This window comes from Tamandua tetradactyla, chromosome 7 (assembly GCF_023851605.1).
Source record: "Tamandua tetradactyla isolate mTamTet1 chromosome 7, mTamTet1.pri, whole genome shotgun sequence".
NCBI lineage: Eukaryota > Metazoa > Chordata > Mammalia > Pilosa > Myrmecophagidae > Tamandua > Tamandua tetradactyla.
The window spans coordinates 114,521,272-114,545,604 of NC_135333.1; the positions used below are offsets into that span (position 1 = coordinate 114,521,272).

Genomic DNA, 24,333 nt, shown 5'->3' on the forward strand with positions numbered 1-24,333 from the left:
CCAATTCTTCTAATGCTTCGCTTGTATGAAGCTAGGCTCTGTTGGCTGGTTGTTGTTAGATACACTGTACACATTAATGAGTGAAAGGGATGGACTTAAGGCTTCAAATGAGAAGCTTATGTGCCATCGGACAGATGTAAACGTTTCTATGAGTGTCCTGAAGGAAAATCTTATTTCCTATAGCCGCAGACTTGAGATCTCCAAAAATCAGGCTCCTAAATCTAATTGTTAGAATAGCAACCTTACAATGTAAACTGAAATCTCAATCTTGCATGTGAAATCTCAGTCTTGCATGCTGTTTGCTATTAAAGTGAAGGCATTGATTGGAAAGGAATGGGACCCTGAAAAATGGGATGGTGACATATGGATTGATAATGATGTTGGTGGAGAGGTTGAAAACCTAGGTCAGGCTGAGTCTTCTCCACATAACCCTGTAATAATCTGCCCTGAGGTCATAGCTGCCCCACCTCCAGCCTGCCCTTACAGATGGCCACCCAACCTCCACCTGAAGGGATTAGCCTAGAGTGATTAATCTTGTTTCACCAGATGAAACTGCAAATGAATACCCTGACGCAAACGGCTTGGAAGATCTTCTAATTTCTTTCATGACCCACCCCCACTCCACCATCATTTCTTCCAGACTTATAATTAGACTAAAGTCCCATAGGTCGATAATGGTGAGGTATAAAGTATCACCATGAGGAGGTACATTATACTCCAAAAGAACTGTGTGAGTTTTCCAATTTATATAGACAGAAATCAGGGGAATATGTGTGGCAATGGATTTTAAGGATGTGGCATAATGGTGGGAGGAATATAAGGCTGGATCAGGCTGAATTTATTGATATGGGCCCACTAAGCAGAGCTTCTGCATTCAATGTTATAGCTCAAGGGGTTAGAAAAGGCATTAACAGTTTGGTTGGCTGAAACATGGATCAAAACGTGGCCAACATCACCTGAGGTTGAAATCCCAGAATTGTCCTGGTATAATGTAGATGAGGGGATCCCAGGGGCTAAAGAGACTGGAATGTTAGAGTGGATTTATCATGCAAAGCCTGCTCTTACACTCCAGGATATCCGGAGGATGTACCTTTTACTAGAACTATGAGAAATAAATTTGTGAGACTAGCACCATCATCCCTGAAGAGCTCTGTAGTTCCACTTCTCTGTAGGTCAGATATTACTGTGGGAACTTGTCACTGAGCTGGAATCCTTAAACACAACAGGGGTGACTGGATCCTGAGTTGGCAGAAGCCAGGTGGCAGAACTTAATAGCCAAAGACAAAGCGGACGTGGCTATCATAATATATAGCAGATTCAAAGCAGGAATCAAAATAATCTGACTTGCAGAGACTTGTGGCATTGGCTAGTAAATCATGGGGTACCTAGAGGTACAACAGATGGGCAGTCTACTAAATTCTTGTTTGAGCTGTATAAGCAACAGTCAAGTGAACAGAAGTCTAACTTGAATTACAAAAACAAAGAGTCACACGGCCTGTTCTAGTTTGCTAACTGCCAGAACGCAATACACCAAAATCAGAATAGCTTTTAAAAAGGGGGAATTTAATAAATTGCTGGTTTACAATTCTAAGGTCAAGAAAATGTCCCAATAAAAACAAATCTATAGAAATGTCCAATCTAAGGCATCCAGGGAAAGATACTTGGCTCAAGAAGGCCAATGAAGTTCAGGGTTTCTCTCTCAAGTGAGAAGGCACATGGTGATCAGGGTCAGGATTTCTCCCTCATCTGAAAAGGTATGTGGTGAACACAGCATCATCTGCTAGCTTTCTCACCTGGCTTCCCTTCATGAAGCTCCCCGGGAGACGTTTTCTTTCTTTATTTCCAAAGGTCACTGGCTGGTGGACTCTTTGCTTTTTGTGGCTATGTCGTTCCGCTCTCTATGAATCTCCCACTTTCCCCAAAATGTTTCTTCTTTTATAGGATTCCAGTAAACTAATCAAGACCCACCCGAATGGGTGGAGACATGTCTCTAATCCAGTTTAACAACTGCTCTTGATTGAGTCACATCTCCAGGGAGATGATCTAATTACAGATTCAAACATACAGTACTGATAGGGATTAGAAGAAAAGGCTGCCTTTACAAAATGGGATTAGAATTAAAACATGGCTTTACTAGAGTTCATACATCCTTTCAAACCAGCATATGGCCCCTTAATCAATTTCCAGACTTGAGATAGTATACAGGTCCAGAGCCCCTTGAAAGAGGGGGAGGCCAAGTCCCTTTGGGGGAGGACCCTGTTACACTGCCACAAATCTATACCATTCATCTTCCACCAAGCCTTCCCCAAGGAGACCTATGGCCTTTTACCAGGGTAACTTGCTTTGGGGAAAAGGAAATGATCAGATATTTCGGGATTATTAGACACTGGCTTAGAAGTGACATTAGTTCCAGGGGAACCAAATGTCACTCTGGCACCAAAGTGGGGACTTATGCAGTCAGGTGATCAATGGAGTTTTAGCTGAGGTCTGTAGTTATTTCCCCCAGTTCCAGAATGTATAATTGGAATAGATAAACTGAGCAACTGGCAGAATCTCCACATTGGCTCTCTAACTCATGCAGTAAGGGCTATAATAGTGGGAAAGGCCAGGAAGAAGCCACTAGAATTGCCCCTAAACCTAGCAAAATAGTAAATCAGAAGCAATACCGATTCCTGGAGGGGTTGCAGAGATTACTGCTACTCTTAAGGATTTGAAGGATGCAGGGGTGGTAATTCCCACCACATCCCTATTTAACTCTCCTATTTAGCCTGTGCAGAGAACAGATGGGTCTTGGAGGATGACAGCAGATTATTATAAGCTCAACCAGATGGTAACTCCAACTGCAGCGGCTGTTCCAGATGTAGTATCATTCCTTGAGCAAATCAATACATACCCTGATATCTGATATGCAGCTATTACTTTGAAAAATGCTTTTTTCTCAACAGCTGTTAGTAAGGACCACCAGAAACAGTTTGCTTTCAGCTGGTAAGGTCAGCAATATACTTTCACTATCTACCTCAGGGGTATATCAACTCTCCAACCCTATGTCATAATCTTGCTCACAGGGACCTTGATCGTTTCTCCCTCCCACAAGACATCACACTCGTCCATTATATTGATGATATCATGTTGACTGGCCCTAGTGAGCAAGAAGTAGCAATGACTCTAGACTTACTAGTAAGGCATTTGTCTGTCAGAGGATGGGAGATAAATCCAACAAAAATACAGGGACCTTCCTCCTCAGTGAAATTTCTAGGTGTCCAGTGGTATGGGGCATGCCGAGATATCCCTTCTAAGGTGAAGGATAAGTTGCTGCATCTGGCCCCTCGTATGACTGAAAAAGAGGCACGATGCCTAGTTGGTCTGTTTGGGTTTTGGCGTCAACATATTCCTCATTTGGGTGTGCTATTCTGACCCATTCATCGAGTGACCAGAAAAGCTGCCAATTTTGAGTGGGGACCTGAACAAGAGGAGGCTCTGCAACAGGTCCAGGCTGTTGTACCAGCTGCTCTGCACGTGGACTGTATGATCCAGCAGATCCAATGGTGCTGGAACTGTCAGTGGCAAATAGAGATGCTGTTTGGAGACTTTGGCAAGTCCCTACAGGAGAATCACATCGCAGACCCTTAGGATTTTGGAGCAAAGCCTTATCATCTGCTGCAGGTAACTATTCTCCTTTTAGAAACAGCTTTTGGCCTACTATTAGGCCTTAGTAGAGACTGAACGCTTAACCATGGGCCACCAAGTTACCATGAGACCTGAGTTGCCTATCATGAGCTGGGTGTTGTCTGACCCACCAAGCCATAAAGTTAGGCATGCACAGCAGCACTCCATCATAAAATGGAAATGGTATATATGAGATAGGGCCAGAGCAGGTCCTGAAGGCACAAATAATTTCCTGAGGAAATGGCCCAAATGCTCATGGTCTCCACTCCTGCCACATTACCTTCTCTTTCCCAGACCAGAGCTATGACCTTTTGGGGAATTCCTTACAGTGAAATGACTGAGGAAGAGAAATCTTGGGTCTGGTTTACAGATGGTTCAACACTATATGCAGGTATGCAGCACTGCAGCACCTTTCTGGGGTGTCCTTGAAGGACAGTGGTGAGGGAAAATCCTCCCAGTGGGCAGAACTTCGAGCAGTGCACCTGGTTGTTCATTTGGCTTGGAAGAAAACTGGCCAGAGGTGCATTTGTGCATTGACTCATGGGCTGTTCCTAATGGTTTGGCTGGATGGTCAGGGACTTGGAAAGACCATAATTGGAAAATTGGTGACAAAGAGGTCTGGGGAAGAGGTATGTGGACAGACCTTTCTGAGTGGGCTAAAAACATGAAGATATTTGTGTCCCTTGTGAATGCACACCAGAAGGTGACTTCAGCAGAGGAAGGTTTTAATAATCAAGTGGATAAGATGACCCATTCTGTGGATACCAATCAGCCTCTTTCTCCAGCAACTCCTGTCACTGCCCAGTGGGTTCATGAACAAAGTGGCCATGGTGGTAGGGATGGAGGTTAGCATGGGCTCAGGAACATGGACTTCCACTCACAAAGCTGACCTGGCCACAGCCACTGCTGAGTGCCCAATCTGCCAGCAGTAGAGACCTACACTCAGGCCCTGATATGGCACCATTCCCTGAGGTGACCAGACAGCTACATGGTGACAGGTTGATTACATTGGACCACTCCCTTCATAGAAGGGGTAGCGATTTGTTCTAACTGGAGTAGATACATACTCTGAATGTGGGTTTGCTTTTCCTGCACATGATGCTTCTGCCAAAACTACCCTCCATGGATTTACAGAATACCCTATCCATCATCATGGTATTCCACACAGCATTGCTTCTGATCAAAGCAAACATTTCACAGGAAATGAAGTGTGGGAATGGGCACATGCTCATGGAATTCTCTGGTCTTACCATAGTCCCCATCATCCAGAGGCAGCTGGATTGATAGAATAGTGTTGGTTTGAAAGGATGCATGTACCCTAGAAAGCTATATTTTAATCTTAATCCCATTTTGTAAAGGCAGCCATTTCTTCTAATTCATACTCAGTACTACATATTTGAAACTATAATTAGATCATCTCTGTGGAGATGTAATTCAATTAAGAGTGGCTGTTAAGCTGGATTAGGTGGAGATGTGTCTCCATCCATTCAGGTGGGCCTTGATTAGTTTACTGGAATTCTATAAAAGAGGAAATATTTTGGAGAATGGGGGAGATTCAGAGAGAGCAGAGCAGAACTACACAGCCATGAGAAGCAGAGTCCACCAGCCAGCGACCTTTGGAGATGTAGAAGGAAAATGCCTCCCGGAAAGCTTCATGAAACAGGAAGCCAGGAGAGGAAGCTAGCAGATGACGCTGTGTTTGCCATGCGCCCTTTCAGATGAGAAAGAAATCCTGACCATTTTCACCATGTGCCTTTCCAGATGAGAGAGAAACTCTGATTGTGGTCACCATGTGCCCTTCCACTTGGGAGAGAAACCCTGAACTTCATCGGCCTTCTTGTATCAAGGTATCTCTCCCTGGATGTCTTAGATTGGACATTTCTATAGACTTGTTTAAATTGGGACATTTCCATGGCCTATAAACTGTGAACTTGCAACTTTTTAAATTCCCTTTTTTAAAAGTCTTCCATTCCTGGTATATTGTTTTCTGGCAGCTAACAAACTAGAACAGGTGGAATGGCCTTTTGAAAACTCAATTATGGTGCCAACTAGGTGGCAATACCTTGAAGGGCTGGAGTAATGTTCTCCAGGAAGCTGTGTGAGCTCTGGGTCAGTGTCTACTGTATAGTGCTGTTTCTCCCATTACCAGGATCCACGGGTCCAGGAACCAAGGGGTGGAATGGGAGTGGTACCACTCACTATTACCCATGGTGATCCATGAGGAAAAGTTTTGCTTCCTGTCCCTGCAACCTTGAGCTCCGCTGGTCTACAGGTTTTAGTTCCAAAAGGGGGAGTGCTTCCATCAGAAGAAACAACGATTCCACTGAACTGGAATCTAAGATTGCCATCTGGTCACTTTGGGCTACTCATGCCTCTGGATAAACAAGCCAACAAGGGGATTACATTACTGGCTGGGGTGACTGACCCTGACTATCAGGGGGAAATAGAACTGCAACCACACAATGGAGGTAAAGAAGAATTTTCCTGGAATATAGGAGATCCCCTAGAGTGTCTTTTAGTACTACCATGCCGTGTGATTAAAATCAATGGAGGGCGGGCCACGGTGGCTCAGCAGGCAAGAACACTTGCCTGCCATGCCAGAGGACCCGGGTTCGATTCCCAGTGCCTGCCCATGTATAAAAAAAATTTTTTAAATAAAAATATTAAAAGAAAAAATCAATGGAAAACTGCAATGACTCAATCCAGGCAGGACTACCAATGGCTCTGAAACTTCAGGAATGGAGGTTTGGGTCACCCCACCAGGCAAAGAACCATGGCCAGCTGAAGTGCTTGCTGAGGGTAAAGGGAACATGGAATGGGTAGTGGAAGAAGGTAGTGATAAATATGAACTACGACCACATGATCAGTTACAGAAATGAGAACTATAATGCTGTTTTGTTCATGTTATAGTATTTAAGTTGTAAGATATAAAGTTTAAGAATGAATATTACCCAAGGACTTGCACCCTATTCTGGGGAGATTTAATGTGTTTCCGGTTGTATGCAGGACAGTTAAGTATTATTAGGTGAGGAAAAACGTGTCTTTTATTGTTTTCTATTCAGAAATTAAGTATGATTTAAGGTGATGCATATAGCTGCCAAGTTGACAAGGAGTGGACTGTCATGGTCAGGTTCATGTGTCAGCTTGGCCAGGTAGTGGTACCCGTTTGTCTGTTTGGGCAAGTGCTGGCCTCTCTGTTGCTATGAGGACATTTCATAGAATTAAATCATGAGCACGCTGGCTGCATCCACAGCTGATTCCATTTGTAATCAGTCGAGGGGAGTGTCTCCTGCAATGAGTGATATTTAATCTAATCAATGGAAGGCTTTAAGGAGGATTCAGAAGAGAGAGGTTCTCTTTCTGCTTCGGCCAGCAAGCCTCTCCTACGGAGTTCATCCAGACCCACCACTTCACAGCTGCCCTACAGGATTTAGGACTTTACGTTCACATGGTTATGTGAGACACTTCTATAAATTTTACATTTACAGATATTTCCTGTTGATTCCATTTCTCTAGAGAACCCTAACTAAACAGTAGAGTTGCACAAATTATCGGGAATCTTGAGTGGTAGCCAGGCCAAGGAATCTGAATTTTATCCTTCAGAAAACAGGAAGTCACTGAGAGAGTCTGTGGTAAAGAGTAATGTGATGAAATTGATGCTCTCAGAAGGCCAGTTTAGCAGCGGGATATAGAAGAACTGAGAGCCTGTTATATAATAAACAAAGTAAGAGGTGACCACACTTGAATAAGGGCAGAGTTGATAGGAAAGGACAGATAGAAGAATCTGCAGGTGACTTAACTGGATTACACTGAATTCAACAATTATGGATTCTTTGTCAAACTTTTCACCTGTTCAGTGAAATCCACAAGCCAATACAGCCTTTATGCACTCTGACCTTCCAATAGGCCTTGTGCCTCACTCTTAAATGTAAGCAGATAGCCAAGGTTCATCAGACACTTGAGGAAAGTCCCAAACATGAGCCACAGAGGCAAAAATAGACAAACATAAAAGGGGATTTGGGGGAAGTAGAGAAATGCAGGAAGCAGAAGAAAACTTCAAAAAAAATAAAGATACTCTGGAGGTTATTCTTATGCATTATATAGGTATCCCCTTTTTTAGTTTAAGGTATATTAGAGAGGCTAGAGGGAAGTGCCTGGAACTGTAGAGCTGTGTTCCAGTAGCCATGTTTCTTGAAGATGATGTATAATGATACAGCTTTCACAATGTGACTATGTGATTGTGAAAATCTTGTGTCTGATGCTCCTTTTATCTATGGTATGGACAGATGAGTAAAAATATGGATTAAGACTAAATAAATAATGGGGGAATAAATGTTAAATTGAGTAGACTGAAATACTAGTGATCAATGAAAAGGAGTGGTAAGAGATATAGAAAAAAAATAGGGGGAACAAAGGTTAAAATTTATTGGGTAGATGGAAATACTAGTGGTCAATGAGAGGGAAAGGTAAGGGGTATGGTATATGTAAGTTTTTTCTTTTTTCTTTTTATTTCTTTTTCTGGAGTGATGCAAATGTTCTAAAAAAATGATCATGGTGATGAATGTATTACTATGTGATGATACTGTGAGCCACTGATTGTACATCATGTATGGAATGTTTGTATGTTAAGAATGTCCATGTTTGTATGTTGTTTTGGTTTGTCAATAAAAATTTTTAAAAAAAGAAAAAATACAAAGAGGAAAGATGTTTCGGATTTCAGAGAAGATGGCAGAATAGGATAGGATGAGTTCACCCCAGCTCTATGGAACAACTAGAAAAGTGACAGAAAAACAATCAGGACAGTACTTCCAGGGTATAGTGACCAGAGTAGGTCTTCAACACTATATAGGGAGGACCTGGATGAAAAAGCAGAGGAATTGAGATGGAGAGAATGGGGTGAGTATGCTCAGTCATGATTCCACCCAAGACAAGGAGTGGTACACAGGAATGTTCTGGTCCCATAGGAACAGGCAACGTTGCACAGGCAACTGCCCTGTGGATGGCTTGGAAGATATGCCCCCTCAGCTCCAAAGCTAAGAGCTTCTTTGGCGAACCTGGAAGCCAGCAGACTTGCTTTCCCTGCGCACAGAAACCATCCAGCTAGTACACAGTGCCTACCGCTCCTCTTTCCCTATGGAGACCTGGAGCCCTCATGAGTGCACAGACTGAGAAGCTGGAACAAGGAAGCTAGCCATGCCACACCCTCGTGCCACCCCACATCCTAGTTCATACATGCTGTCATACATTTCGGGACCTCATTTTGTCTTACTGCTGCCTAATATTCCATGGTATGTATATACGACATCTTTCTTATCCACTCGTCAGTTGATGTGCACTTGGGTCACTTCCATCTTTTTGCAATTATGAACAGTGCTGCTATGAACATCATTGTACAAATGTCTGTTTGTGTCACCGCTTTCAGCTAGTCTGGTTTTGCCTAATATTGGTTTTGCCGGGTCATAGGGCCCCTCAATATCTAGTTTTCTAAGGAACTGCCAAACTGTCTTCCTAGCAGCTATACCATTATACCAGCAGTGAATTACCACCAACAGTGAATAAGTATTCCAATTTCTCCACATCCTCTCCAACATGTGTAGTTTCCTGTTTGTTTATTATTATATTTTTTATTTCATATGTTTTCTTTTCAATTTTTAAATTTTTGATTAAGCAACACGTTCATGAATTAAAAAATCAAAACAATATAAAAGTACTATAATAAAAAATCTCATTCCCACCCCATGCCATATGCCCCATTCCCACTCCCAAACCCCACAGGTAGCCATTTTTATTAGTTTCTTGGCTAGCCTTCCAGGGTTTCTAAATCAAATACTATACTAGTTTCCAGTTGCTAAAACAGATACCATACAATGGATTGTCTTAACAAAAGAAATTTATTGGCTGATAATTTCAGAAGCTAGAAGGCTTGCTTCATCCCAGGGTTGGTATCTTCTGGTTGGCCAGCCATTTTTGGGATTCCTTGGCTTTTCCATCACATAGCAATGCACTTGATAGCATCTTCTATTTTCTCTTCTGGGTTCCACTGACCTCCAGCTTCTTGCTCCTTCCGTGGCTTCTTCCCAGTTTCCCTTGCTTATAAGGACTTGAGACATATTGGATGCCCGCACTCATTCAGTTTGGGCACACCTTAATTAATAACATCTTCAAAGGTCCTACCTACAAATAGGTTCACACCCACAGGACCAGGAGCTGGGAACCAAACATGCCTTTTTTGGAAGACATGATTTAATCCCCAACAGGCTGCCTTCTAGACATCAAAAAGACATGCTCTTTCCACATGCAAAATATATTCATTCTAAAAATTAAAACAAAAAGAAAGAAAGAAAAATTCACGGACCTTCACTACACAGTGAACTCTAAGTTAAACCATGGACTATAATTAGGATTACAATTATTAAAATGTGCTACCATCAAATCTAACAAATGTTCCACACCAAGGCAAGCTATTAATAATAGGGTAACATATGGGAATTCTACATTTTATGCATGATTATTCTGTAAATCCACAACTTCTCTAATAAAGAAAAAAATACATTCATTCATCATAATAGCATTTTAGAACAATGCTAAATACAAAGTCTCATCAATATCAGTTATGGGTGTAGTTCATCCTGGGGCAAAATTCCTCTCCAACGGGCTTGTGAAACTTAGAAAACAAGTTCTCTGCTTCCAATATACAATGGTAGGACAGGCTTAGGATAACATTCCCATTCCAGAAGGGAAACATTGGAAGAAAAACAGTGGTCATGGATCCCAAACAAGTCCAAAATTAACAAGACAAACTCCATTAGATTTCAAGATCTGAAAGCCATCTGTAGATTGACCTTTTGTCCTTTGGGCATGCTCCACTCCTTCTAAGCAGTTGTACAGCAGCCGGCTCTCCCGGAACACTGGCCCCACATTAGCCCCACCCTGTGCAAGCATCAAGTGGCAGCCAGACTCTCCAAGCATCAAATGGCAGCCAGACTCTTCACAAATGCCCACCAGGGCACAGGTCCTACCACCTCCAAGAACTGGGGTGGTGGCACTCTCGCTGAACAACAGGACTCAAAACCAGCCAATGCAAGCACTGGAGCAGATGGCTTGCCCCCTCCAAGCGCAGGGGTAGACCCATTTTTTCCACATACATGGGCAGGCCCACTGTCTTAGCTGGAGATCTTTTCAGTCCAGACCTGTGCTTCCATGTTTCTATCCTTGAAGTCATTCTTCCTTCAGTTCATCCCTTCTCTGTCCCTTTCAGTCCAAAATACACAAATTTCAGAGAACCCTTGTCATCTCTGCATGCAGTTCAAGCAGGTCCAAACCATCAGACAAAAGGACTTTCAACAGCTCCATCCTGGATAACTACATTTCCAATCCTAATCTGCTCCAAGGTTATTGACAGGATCTATGTTCAGTCACACCCTCTCTAATAAATTCAGTTAAACCCTCACATGGAAGCCTGTTCTCTGGGGACTCACTTCCTAGAAGCAGAGGGACGACCCTGATAGAGCAGTCTCTGCTCCTCATCGCAGAGCACACTATCTGGACACTTTCTGAGATTGTCAAAAATTCACACTGTCTGAGAATCATCAATTGCTGGCTCCTTTGTGCTACTAAGCACAAACTATTACGTTTAATTCTCAGCTTATTCCTTTCCTCTGGCATTTTGCTATAAACTGCAAGGAGAAGTCAGACTGTACCTTCCACACTTAGCTTGGAAATCTCCTGAGGAAATATTCAAAGTTCAGCGCACAAGTACTGTTTTCAATCTGACATCAGAATGCAGTTTTGCAAAGTTCTCTGTCATTTTATAACCAGGATTTTCTTTCTTTCTATGTCCAATAACACAGTCATCATTTTCTCATTGGAAGGACTTTTTTAACATCCATCTACCGGCAGTCTCTTCAAATCAATCTAGGCTTTTTCTATCAAGCACCTCACAATTCATCCAGTCTCTAACCATTACTCAATTCCAAAGCTATTTCCACATTTTTAGGTAGTTGCACCAGCAGCACCCCACTTCCCCCCTGCCCAAAAAAAACTGTTTTAGTTTCCCAGCTGCTAAAACAAATAACATAGAATTGATTGGCTTAAACAACAGGATGTATTGGCCCACGGTTTTAAGGCTAGGAGTAGTTCAAAATTGAAGTGTCACCTGAGACTCAGAGCCCTGAAGCTATGTAAGTCAGCATTACTCCATACAGCAACTGTTAAAAAAGTTAAAGCGATCAGACTCGACTAGAGATATGAATGAAGCTAACTGATATAGGACTAAGATATATCAGAATATAGGGTAAAGGATAATATGGTCTATATTTGAAAACTTCAACTCCTGTGTGAGACCAAAGGAAGAGATGTTTATTTAGTACAAAACTTAAATTTTTGGTAGCACATCATCTAATTAAACTTGTGTGGTAAGTTTATTTGAACACCATAATGACACGGAATATTGAATAGAGAGTAAGATCTTGTTGGTTGTTATAGGTTAGTTTGATAGATCTCACACTAATTTGGGCAAAGAATAAAAAAGTATTTGCAAAGTCCCCTTGGGAACCTGAGGAGAAAGGAAGAAATATTAAACTTCCACATTTGGGGAATTCCTGATAGTCTCACAAGCAGTGGGGACAACCAATTCAAAACACTGAGCCCTTGATCTTGGGGCTCGCCCCTATTAAACTCATTCCAGCAAAGGAGAAGGTAAAGCCTACTTATAAGTATGTCTAAGAGTCACCACATGAAACCTCTTTTGTTGCTCAGTGTGGCCTCTCTAAGCCAACCCAGCAGGTGAATTCACTGCCCTCCCCCACTATGTCGGACATGACTCCCAGGGGTGTAAATCTCCCTGTCAGTGTGGGACAGAACTCCTGGGGATGAGCTGGGAAATAGCATCATGGAATAGAAAAACCCTTCTTGCCCAAAAAGGGGAAGAGAGAAATGAGACAAAATAAAGTTTCAGTGGCTGAGAGATTTCAAACAGATTCGAGAGGTTATCCTGGATGTTACTCTTCTGAATTATATAGATATCCTGCTTTAGTTTACGGTGTATTGGAGTGGCCAGAGGGAAGTACTTGAAACTATTGAACTATATTCCAGTAGCTTTAATTCTTGAAGATGTTGTATAACTACATAGCTATTAGAATGTGACTGTGTGATTGTGAAATCCTTGTGGCTGGTGTTCCCTTTATCCAGGGTATGGACAGATAAGTAATAAAATAAGGACAATAAATAAATAAATAAATGAGTGAGGCAAAATAAGCCAAAAACAAAAGTACAAATATTGTATGATCTCACTAAGAAAATACTTGTAAGAAAACCAGGGCCTAGATTATAAGCTCTTATAGCAGTCATATTTACTCCAGAGCAGTAATTTTTATTTCTGGACTTGGAAGAGCCAGAGATAAGAATGAAGCCAACCAGGTCGGGATTAAGGTAATTCAGAATATAGGGGTAAGGAAGGCATTGTCTGTATTTTAGAACTTCACCTAAGTGAAGGTATTGTCTGTATTTTAGAACTTTGAGACAAAAGGAAGAGAAGATTATTTTGTCTAGAACCTAAATCTTCTGTAGCACATAATTTAACTCAACCTGTCTGGATAGATCATTTAAACAATCCAAATACAGGGAATGAGAATAAGAATGTAAGCCTTTAATACTGTATAGCTTAGTGTAAATGCCTAGATACACCCAAGAGTGCATTAAGCAGATAATCAAAAAGTATTGGCAAAGTTCCTTGAGGAATGAGAGAAAAAATATGGAGCTATTAAACTTTACCATCAGGGAAACTCGTGATACTGTGTCAAACATTAGACACAACCTTAATGTTGAAGTTTACTCTTGTATGTATGTAGTGGAAAAGCTTAACCTATTATAGGTATGTCTAAGAGTCACCTCCAGAGGATCACTTTTGTTGCTCAGATGTGGCTTCTCTCTCTCTAAGCCCAACTCTGCAAGTGAAACCAATGCCCTCCCCACTACGTGGAACATGACATCCAGGGTTGAAAGTCTCCCTGGTGGCACAGGAGATGACCCCTGGGGATGAGTTTGGCCCTGCCACCATGGGATCAACAATGCCATCCTGACCAAAAGGGGGAAAAGAAGTGTAATAAATAAGATATCAGTGGCTGTCAGAGTTCAAATAGAGTCACGAGGCTCTTATGAAAGCTTCATTCAGACATCGCTACCTATCATAATTTGCCAACCCCCAACCCAAACCATTCCTGCAAATCCTAACAACACCTAGGGTATTATATAATTTCTACAAAGGGTCCATGCATTAGGGTAACTTTCAAGAAACCTACAACCTCCAGATGGGTCCCTGGACCAGACAAGTCCTGAAATGCAGAAGGGTCAGCCCTTCCAGAACATCAACTAGTTCCATCCTCCTATCCCATATTATCAACAGCCCCTTCCAACATGAAAAAGTTAGAATGGGCATAACCCAAATACCCCTAAAAAGTGAGAGAAAGATCAAAGGTGATGGTGGAGTTATACAGAGAAGGTAGGGTTTAACAAATAAGCATGAGTGCTGAATTATTATACTGATATTTCTTTTAGTCTCCAGTATCTTAGAGTAGCTAGAAGTAAAGACCTAAAACTGCGGAATTGTAACTCATATCAAACACTGAAATCTGTTCTACAACTACTTATTGCGATGTACTTTTAAACTTATTGCTTTTTTTGTATATATGTTATTTTTCACAAAAAAAGAAAAAAAAGAAGGAAGAGTATAACAGAAAAGATAGGATTTAACAAATGAGTATGACTGCTGAATCATTACATTGATATTTCTGTTGGTCTCCTGTGTCTTGGAACAGCTAGAAGAAAAAACAAAAAATCTTGGAACTGTAACCCACACCAAACTTTAAAATCTGTTCTATAACTATTTGTTAAAATGTACTTGGAAATTTATCACTCTTTTGCATATATATAAAATATTTCACAATAAAAAAGTTAAGAAAAAGAAAACAGGTAAAGAATTTGAAGTGTCAGCAAAGATATCTCAATAAAAACATCTTCAAAAAAATTTGAAGTGTCAGCAAAAAATGCCACTGATGACTGTGACATTCTGGGGCAGGCTGCTGGTGATCCTTGGTCCTTGGTTTTTCTGTCACATGGCAATGTCAATGACGATATCTTCTCCTTTCTCTTCTGGGGCCCATTGATCTCTAGCTTCTTGCTCCGCCCATGTCTTCTGTCTCTCCATGTCTAGTTTTCTCTGCTGATAAGGGACTTCAGCCATATTGGATTATGTCCCCCTCTCCCATTCAGTTTGGGCACAACTTAACTAATAACATCTCCAAAGGTCCTATCTAAAATGATTTCATATCCACAGGACCAAAGGTTAGAACCTGAACGTGTCCTTTCTGGGGGGACATGATACAATCCCTAACAAATGTGACTATATAGTCTTATTTTCTCCTTCTTATACACAAAAGACAGCACATAATTACTTTTCTGTATCTTGTTTTCTTCAGGTAAGATTTAATGGGCAATCTCACCATATCAGTACATAGAGCACTTATTCGTCCTTTTCTTTTGTTTTAATATAACAGCCTTATTAACATGCCATAAAATATACTTCTTAAATGTACAAATCAGTGGTTTTGGTATATTCACAAAGTTGTAGAACCATCACCACTATCTAATATTCCAGAATATTTTCATCACCTAAAAGAGAAATTCATTAGCAGTCACTCTCATTCAGCTCCATCCCAGCCTTGGCAGCACTAATACAATTTCTGTCTCTATGGACTGCCTATTCTGGATATTTCATACAGATGGAATCATACAATTGATGGTTTTCTGGGACTGGTTTCTTTCACTGAGCATAAAGTTTTCAAGGTTCATCTATTTTGTAGTATGTATCAAATTCATTCCTATTTTATGGCCCAATAATACTCCATTGTATGTATAGACCACATTACACTTATTCAAATCAACTGATGGTTACTTAAGTTGTTTCTATTATTTGACTATTATGAATAATATGACTATGAACTTTCATGTACGAGTTTTTGTGTAGACACAAGTTTTCAACTCTCTTGCCTGGATACCTGGGAGTAGATTTATTGGGTCATATGGTAACTCTATGTTTAACTTTCTGAGGAACCACGAGACTGTTTTCTAACATGCAATTTTACACTCCCATCAGCAAGGTGTGAGAGTCCCACTTTCTCCATATCCTCACCAATGCTTGTCCAACTTTTTTATATCCACCTGCATTTGTACTTTTGAAAGAGATTGCCAACATTCATAGAAGTTGAACCAATATATGAAAATGCCTGTGTTCTCAGCCTCAACAACAGTGTGTTCTCAAAATTCTGGATCTTCTGAATTTGAGGAGAAAAAAAATTTTCTCAATATAGTTTTAATTTACTTGTACCCCTGTATTAATCAGTTTTGCTGAGGTAATAGATGACTTCAAAATCTCCTTAGCTTCCAACAACAGAAGTTTACATCTCTTTCATAGTTTAGACTGAAGGCAGGGTTGGTTGCAATTCAGATTAACATGCCTTTATTCCACGACCCAGGCTGAAGAACAGCCCCTTTCAGGGACACTTTGTTTTCACAGCAGAAGGAAAAGAGCAAAAGGTGGAGAAAACCATGCACTGACTCTAAAAACTGCTCAGATCTGGCATATGATACTTCTACTCACATCCCAGTGATCAAAGCAAGTCTCAACGCCAAACAGTGGGACGAGGATGTATATTCTGCCCACAAGGGGGTACTGCAAGGCACAGGGCAATGGATGAAGATGTAAAAATCTCCTTAGAGGATAGCTGGATACAAGGCCTTTAATAGGGGTTTGCTTTCTGTTTCACCTCAGTCCACACCAGCCCACCTCACTTAGCACCTCATGAATTTGAGTTGAACCACTGGTTTCAAAGTTTTTTTTGACTCAGGCATGCCTTCTTGGTTTTCTCCTTTCATTCCTTTAACTTCCCTTTGTACTGCCTCTATCTCACAGTATTTTAAATTGTTCAAATTCTCACAGCATATCCCTCTCCAGCCACCTGCTCTTCACAGGCAAGCTTCTTGACAGAGTTATCTCTATTTCCTTCCTACTTCCTCTCCTCTCACACTTTCCTCAGCCCACCACCATCAAGCTTCCACCTTCAAAGTCACCAAGAACTTCCCTGCCTCAAATTCAATGAGCACATGTCATTTTTAACCTACTTGACTGCTCTGGAGTTGACAGTCCCACCTTGAAACATTTTCTTCTAATATCTTCATATTACTACCTCTGGCATTCTCCCTCTCTCTGACCATTCCTGTTTCCTTTGCAGTTTCACCTTGCTCTGGCCCTCCCATAAATGCTAGTTCCTTGGGATTCTGTTCCAGGACCTCTTCCATCTGCACTCTGCACATTTCCCTGGGCAATCCCACTCACTCTTAAGGCTAAATACTGATGACATCTCCATCCCAGATCTCTCTCTTGAGCCCCGGATCCATAAAGACAACTGCCTAACTTGGAAGTTTCACAAGTACTTCACACTCAACAGGTCCAAAACTAAACTGATTATCAGCCCTCTCAAATTTGCTCTTCTTCCTGGGTTCTCTGGCTCAATGAACAGCATCATCTTCCACCTGTTGTTCAAACCAGAGAGCTGAACGTTATGTTTGACTTGTTCCCTCTCTGCCCCAGACCCCTCAAATCCTACCATTTCTCTCCATCTCTACTGCCACTCCACTGCCAGAATCATTCCTAGTTTATTCTAACAGTAATAACTAATCTCCTACCTCGCAATCCTTGATGAATTTTTTTACCTTTCTCCTCTCGCTCCTTCAAAAACACCAACACCTAGATAAAGCTACACTTTTTCTCTCCAGATTATGTTGTAATGTTCTTTTCCTTAAAAAAAAAAAATGCAAAAAAGATAGTAGAGCCAAGATAGTAGAGCCAAGATTAGAACCCAAAAAAAAAAAAAATGCTTTAGGGTAGTTGGACAGTGGATCAGTGGCAGAATTCTCACCTGCCATGCCAGAGACCAGGGTTCAAATCTCAGTGCCTGCCCATGAAAAAAAAAAAAAAGCTTTAATCCATCAACAGACGAGTGGCTAAACAAACTGTGGTATATACATACGATGGGATATTATGCAGCTTTAAGACAGAATAAACTTATGAAGCATGTAATAACATGGATGGACCTAGAGAACATTATGCTGAGTGAGTCTAGCCAAAAACTAAAGGACAAATACTGTATGGTCCCACTGATGTGAACCGACATTCGAGAATCAACTTGGAATATGTCATTGGTAACAGAGACCATCAGGAGTTAGAAACAGGGTAAGACAATGGGTAATTGGAGCTGAAGGGTTACAGACTGTGCAACAGAACTAGATACAAAAACTCAAAAATGGACAGCACAATACTATCTAATTGTAACGTAATTATGTTAAAACACTGAATGAAGCTGCATCTGAGCTATAGTTTTTTTGTTTGTTTGTGTTTTTTGTTTTTTTTCCTTTTTTATATATTTTTTATTTTTATTATTATTTTTATTTTTTTCTCTATATTATCATTCTATATCTTTTTCTGTTGTTTTGCTAGTTCTTTTCCTAAATCGATGCAAATGTACTAAGAAATGATGATCACACATCTATGTGATGATATTAAGAATTACTGATTGCATATGTAGAATGGAATGATTTCTAAATGTTGTGTTACTTAATTTTTTTTTTAATTAATAATAAAAAAAAAGCTTTAAAAGAAAAAAATGGTAACTTTACAGTGGAGAAACCATCACCAATAATGGGACAAACTGACACCATGGGACTCCTGACGTGAATGACTGAGAAGCACTCAATATCACTTAAATACCACTTCTGCCTAACCAAGATGCATAACCTAAATCCAATCATGAGAAAACAGATACCTAAATTGAGGGTCATTCTACAAAACAACTAGCCTATACTCTTCAAAAATGTCAATGTCATGAAAATAAAAAAAAAATGAGGAACTGTTCTAGACTGAAGGAAACTAGAGACATTAAAACCAAATTCTGGGAGAAAAATTATGGAATTATTAAACGTTACAAACAGGGAAATCTTGTATACTGTGCCAAACATCGGGGCACCCAAATCAATAGACCAAGTCCTTGATCTTGAGGTTTACTCTTGTGAAGCTTATGTATGTAGTGGAGAAGCTTAGCCTACTTATAGGTATGCCTAAAAGTCACTTTCAGAGGACCTCTTTTGTTGCTCAGATGTGGCCTTTATCTCTCTAAGCTCAACTCTGCAAGTGAAATCAATGCCCTCTCCCTACGTGGAACATTATATTCAAGGATGAAAATCTCCCTGGTGGTGTGGAAGATGATCCCCAGGGGTGAGCTTGGCCCTGGCATTGTTGGATCAACAATGTCATCCTGACCAAAAGGGGAAAAAGTAGTGTAACAAGATATCAGTGGCTAAGAGAGTTCAAATAGAGTTGAGAAGCTACTCTGGAGGTCACTCTTAAGCAAGCTTCTGTAAGACTATTGTTATCTATCATAATTTGCCAAACCCGAACCAAAACCATTCCTGCCAATCCTAAAGAGTACCCAGGGCATTATATAAGATTCTACAAAGGTTCCATGCACTAGGGTAACCCTCCAAACTCTACAACTTCCAGATGGCTCCCTGGACCAGATAAATCCTGAAATGCAGAGGGGCCAGCCCTTCCAGAACATCAACTAGTTCCATCCCCCTATCCCATATTATCGACAGTCCCTTCCAACATGAAAAAGTTAGAATGGGCATAACCTAACTACCTCTGAAGAGCGGGAGAAAGATCAAAGGTGATGGTGGTGTTATACAAAGAAGGTAGGATTTAACAAATGCGTAGGATTGCTGAATCATTATACTGATATTTCTTTTAGTCTTCAGTATATTAAAGAAGCTAGAAGTAAAAATCTAAAACTGTGGAATTGTAACCAATACCAAGCTGAAATCTGTCTACAATTAATTGTTGTGTTGTACTTTGAAATTTATTGCTTTTCTGTATATATGCTATTTTTCATGAAAAGGTAAATAAATTTCTTCTAGCCTCCAGTGTTTTGAAGCAGCTAGAAGGAAAAATCTGAAATAGTGGAATGATAAGCCATAACAAACTCTGAAATCTGTTCTGTAACTACTTGTTGAAGTATACTTTGAAAATACTGCTTTTTCTTTCTTTTGGTTGATATATATGTCATATTTAACAATAAAAAATGTTTAGAAAAAAACAAATACGATGCGGATAAAGAATTTTTTAAAAACTGCTTTAAAGAACATTATTGGAACAACTGGTGGAATCTGAATATGGATGGTATCATAAATAATAGTATCCTATAAATTTTTCTGAATTTGAAAATTCCTGAATTTGATTATCGTATCATAGTTATGTAGTAAGAGAATATTCTTGTTCTTAGAAAATACCACATTTAGTGGTAAAGGAGCATGATGACCACAATTTTCAACAGTTCAGAAAAAAACAATACTATGCATATATTCTACATGTATTTTTTTAAATAACGACTTTATTGAGATATAACTCACATACCATAAAATTCACCCTTTTAAAGTGTACAATTCAGTGATTTTTAGTATATTCACAAAGTTATGCAGTAGTCGCCACTAATTCCAAAACATTTTCAACAACCCAAAAAGAAGCCCCCACACCCATCAGCAGTCCCTCCCTTTCCCTTTGTGCTGGTTTGAAAGGATGTATGACCCCTAGAAAAGCCATGTTTTAATCAAAATCCCATTCTCTATTCAATACAGTGTGTTTGAAACTGTAATCAGATCAATTCCCTGGATGATGTGATTTAGTCAAGAGTGATTGCGAGGTGACATGTCTCCACCCATTTGGGTGGGTTTTGATAAATTTCTAAAGTTCTATGAAAGAGGAAACATTTTAGAGAATAGGAGATATGGAGAGAGCAGAGAATGCTGTAGCACCACAAGGAAGAGTCAACCAGCTAGTGACCTTTGGAGAGGAAGAAGGAAAACGCCTCCCGGGAAGCTTCATGAAACCAGAAGCCAGGAGAGAAAGCTAGCAAATGAGTTTGCCATGTGCCCTTCCAGCCAAGAGAGAAGTCCTGCCTGTGTTTGATGTGTGCCTTCTCAATTGAGAGAGAAACCCTGAACTTCATCAGCCTTCTTGAATCAAGGTATCTTTCCCTGGATGCCTGTGATTGGACATTTCTACAGACTTGTTTAATTGGGACATTTTCTCAGCCTTAGAACTGTACACTAGCAACTTATTAAATTCCCCTTTGTAAAAGCCATTCCGTTTCTGTATATTGCATTCCGACAGCTAGCTAACTAGAACACCCTTCTTTCCCCTCAGTATACTGACTGAAAAAAGAAAAGCTGATAAAGGAAAAACACTGCAAAATACTAACTGTGGTTATTTTAATGTTCTTATTTATACTATTCTATATTTGTATAATTTTAAAAAGTAATTTCCTATCACTCATATAATTTTCTAAAAAAAAAAAAAAGGTTACTTTTAAACAACAACAAAAAGATTAAAGAAGAATTAAGGGTCAACAAGAACTTCCAAAACATAAAAATTGTCAGGTTCCAGGAATGGCCCTAGTACACCATGTGGTTTCCCAACTCCTCAATCCACAATCAGTAAAATGGTCTAAGGTGTGGCAAAGGAAGCCACATACTGCTCATCTCCATCATGCAGTCCCAACTGGCTCGCAGAGAGGGAAACGGGTTCAGCTAGTTCTGCAAACACTGAATATCCCCTTCTGCGTGCCTGGCACTGTTCCAGGTGCTGCGTGTGCCCTGTGCATTTCAGCTAACAGCCCAGCAAGGGGAGCCAGGATGATTAAAGGCATGATCGCCACAATAGAGAATGGAGTGTTCATGAAGGAAGGCAGGACTGGTGAACTCTGTTCAATCGGCCCAGGGTAGCCTTGAAAGAGAAAATTCTCTGGCTTTCCTTAAGGAGAAAGACAGCATCTGGGGAAAGATTACTAGAGAGGCTAGTAATCATTGCACCGCTATTTAAAAAAGGGGGTGGCCCAGAGGGTAGGGCCTGAGGTCGGGAAGCTGTCCATTGGGCCTGAGGTTGGAAAAGTCACAGGGAAGAAGGCATGCCTGGGGGCAAAGAGATTAGGGCAGTTGCTTCTCAAAGGGCTCCCAGCCAAGGCTTATTATTAAAAAGCTAAAATACTGCCCTCTGCAATCCACCTATTGACAAACCCCACTAATTCTACATCCATGTTAATACAGTGTCACCAACTCTCATGTGTGTACAGTGTTTTCTCTGATTCTAGACTGCAAATTCCTAGATGGAGAAGGCTATGTTTTATTCTTCTCCAAGTAAAGCACCAAACATAAAATAGTCACTCAAATATGTTAGTTTCCATCTTCCCAACTTTCTATTCCCCTCTCTCAGAGGCTTGTACAAAGGTACTCAAAAAACATTTGTTAAATCAATCAACTATTTCCAGACACTGAAAATAATGCTGCATCCCACTTATATTTCTCCACATAAAAAAGAATACGTATTAATGATATATTACTATATCTCATATTTTAATAACCTTAAGGTAGCATGCTAACAAAAACCCAAAAGCCACAGGCAGATTTAACTCCATACAAATTTTTAAATTCTGTATAAGAACAGACATGATTAAAGTAGTTAAAGATAACTTACAGCTTTATTTTTTCTGCTCATTATTGTTAAGCTGATTTTAAATTTTTCAAAATATTTTTGGGTCTCCTTGCAATTATTCTTTCATGAAAATTTTTAAATCAGCTTATGTTTCATACAAAATCCTATTTCAAGTAGAATTTAACTTAGTTTATAGCAAAAACTGATGTCTATACAATATTTAAAGTCTTTCTATTTATGGACATCAAAAAACTCTTAGTTGAATCAAGTCCTTTTGTCTTTCACTAAAGTAGTATGATTTTCTTAACATATGACTTGTAGTTTCCTATTAAGTTTATTCCTAGAAACGTAGTATATTTTATTGTGAATAAGATAGTTTATTCTATTAAATGTTATGATTATTCTTGTAATTTATTTATATATAATTTTTGTTCATTGAACTTCTATCTGGCTGTGTCTGTGTCTCTGAAGTCATTAGTTTTAGTATCTTGTCAATGGATTCTCCTTGTAGATGAATATATCATATGAAAATAATGAAAATTTTGGGTGGCTAGGGTCTCTAGAAGGATATTAGTTTTGATGTTAAACATACATGGCTTGATCCTATCTTTCAAAAGAATGTCTCAAATACTTTCCCATAAAGCATGACCATTCTCTCAAAAAAAAGTTGAAAGATAAACGCAAAAAATAGTAGAAAATATTTGAAATACAGATGACAAAGAATAATGAGTTAATATCCATAATATGGAGAGGATTTCTACTAATCAATAAGAAATAGACAAAATATTAATGGACAAAGGAAAAATTAAAATGATCAAAAAGCAATAAGCTGTTCAATGTCACTAATAATGACATGCAAATTAAACAGATATACTATTATTCACATATCAAAAATAAATTAAAACACATTAAAAATTCATAGCATCTAGTACTGCCATGATTGTGAGGAAATGGGGACATTCACACACTATTCCGAAATTGTAACATATTTTTGAAACTTAATTTCCCAGAATCTATCAAAATTTAAAATACACATATCTGATCTACAAATCTGTAAGTGCAAAAAGATAGCTATAATGATGTTCACTATGGTTTTGTTTGTTATGATACTGAAACCAACCTAAATGTTCACCAGGATGGAGTTAGACAAATTAAAGTACAAACATAAAATGCAGTAGTATGCACCAAATTTTAAAATGTGAAATGAGAGTAGATATTGAAAGCACATTTGTCTGGTGTATTGGAAGTGCTTAATAAATATGTATAAACGAAAAAGAAAAGATTTTTCTATGAAAATAGAAAAAAAGTTTGGAGATATATACAGGAAACTGCTAACAGTGACCACCTTCAGGAATACGAGACAACTCAGATTAAAAAATTTTTTTGCCTGCTGTACTCTTGTGTTCTTCAAATTTGCTAAAATAACTATGAGTTAAATTTCAAAAGGTTTATTTTGGTGACGTTTTCTTCTCTCTCCAATTTTTTTCTCTTAAGAGCAAGAGGGACCTGCTTTCAATCGCCCAAAACGTGGAGTGCTCAAAGAAATGAAGTCTGCACAAAACACAGTTGGGAATCCTTGGTTTCATATAAATAAAAAAATATATATATATATATTTGGTATCGCCATTAATTCTACCAAATTCACAACCCGAAAGCACCTACAGCAGAAACCGAGACCTAAATAGAGTGGACAATTTCTTCCATAAAGTGCCCTCTGCATAGTCCATCCTTAGCAGAACTTCTTTAATGGCTGGGGAGTGGGCGGGGTAGGGGGGCAGAATTTGATGAAAAGCTCTTTTCATTTTCCTAATTAAGCCCGTCCCAGGGGGGCAACCTGCATCACCAAATCTCCAGAGAACCTACAGTCTCCTACTGAGGAGAGTCCTAGGGCCTTTTCCAGGCGAAAAGGCCAGTGTCAGAGCGCCGGACAGTCTGGAATAGAGGGAAGCAATATAAGGTAACCGGGCCCACCTCCGGTATGCGAACACCCGCCAGGGCAGAGACCTCTCTGCAGGAACGTGAGCAGTGCAGCCTCAGGCTACTTAGGGAACGCCGCTTAAAAGGGAATTCATTTT

At 39.8% G+C, this 24,333-nt stretch overlaps 1 protein-coding gene across 2 annotated transcripts in view; it reads right to left on the reverse strand.

Annotated features, from left to right (window-relative positions):
• Positions 1-24,333, reverse strand: part of CSAD (cysteine sulfinic acid decarboxylase) — a 43,514-nt gene that overhangs the window by 17,972 nt on the left and 1,209 nt on the right. The window lies entirely within an intron of this gene.